The sequence below is a fragment of the Protobothrops mucrosquamatus genome, unplaced genomic scaffold, assembly GCF_001527695.2.
Source record: "Protobothrops mucrosquamatus isolate PMUCROS unplaced genomic scaffold, P.Mucros_1.0 scaffold411, whole genome shotgun sequence".
Lineage (NCBI taxonomy): Eukaryota > Metazoa > Chordata > Lepidosauria > Squamata > Viperidae > Protobothrops > Protobothrops mucrosquamatus.
In genome coordinates, this window is record NW_015386740.1 from 443,610 (window position 1) to 444,513 (window position 904).

At 31.6% G+C, this 904-nt stretch overlaps 1 non-coding gene across 1 annotated transcript; it reads right to left on the reverse strand.

The window, feature by feature from the left end:
- Nucleotides 1–581: 581 nt before the first annotated feature.
- On the reverse strand, nucleotides 582–689 carry LOC114922576. The gene has a single exon (XR_003810438.1). It is a non-coding gene; the product is annotated as a U6 spliceosomal RNA (small nuclear RNA).
- Nucleotides 690–904: the final 215 nt, after the last annotated feature.

Below are 904 nucleotides of genomic sequence, written 5' to 3' on the forward strand. Positions count from 1 at the left end.
CAGCATAGTAACAATGGTTGCGTCTTTTTAATTTCTACTGGCTTCAGTACTGATTTTTACCTATTTTAAAACTATTTTTTTAAAAAAATCATTCTTAGTTTCCTTGAATGCCTGCAAATGGGTTTATTAGACTATCAAGTCATAACCCTGCTCAGTGCAATAAATCAAAATAAATAATCGTTGGTAAATGGATATATATCTAACAAAAGACAGTTCACCACCTCATAAGAGGTTGAATTATTGTTATTATTAGGATGATTTTCCTAAGTTTGAACTAAAATCTGCCTCTGTGGTATTTAAAATTATTATTCTGTATCCTGCATTTTGGGATAATAGGAAACAACTTTTATTTTTCTATTATTTGCTATTACTTTAGTACTTGAAAAGTGTTTTATTTTTGTTAGTATTCTCAAGCCTAAACATTATCCAACTGAAATCTTACATCTTTACTTTCTTTGCTTAGGTTCTAGTTTCTCTGATACTTTCTTAAAATGTGGTACACTGATACATAATTGAGTCTCACCAATGGGAAATTAGTTCTTCCTATCTCTGTAATTATTGTTTTAGTTATTTCATTTTTAAAAAATATGAAAAGCTTCATGAATTTTCATGTCATCTTTGCTCAGGGGTCATACTAATCTTCTCTGTGTCATTCCAGTTTTTAATATATGTGCTGCTGAAGTGAGCACCATTTTTTTCTATCTTCTTCTCTAGCCTATCAAAATCATTTTGAATTGTGTGTCTGTTTTATGAAACTTTAGCTATCCCACACTATTTTGAGTCATCTTCAACGCTGATAAGCCTTTTCCCCATTTCTATTTTACTCGCTAATGAAAATGTGGCACAGGACCAAACCTTGAGGCATTCCACTCCTGTCTGAAGAGCTTTCAAACCAGCTGTGGAA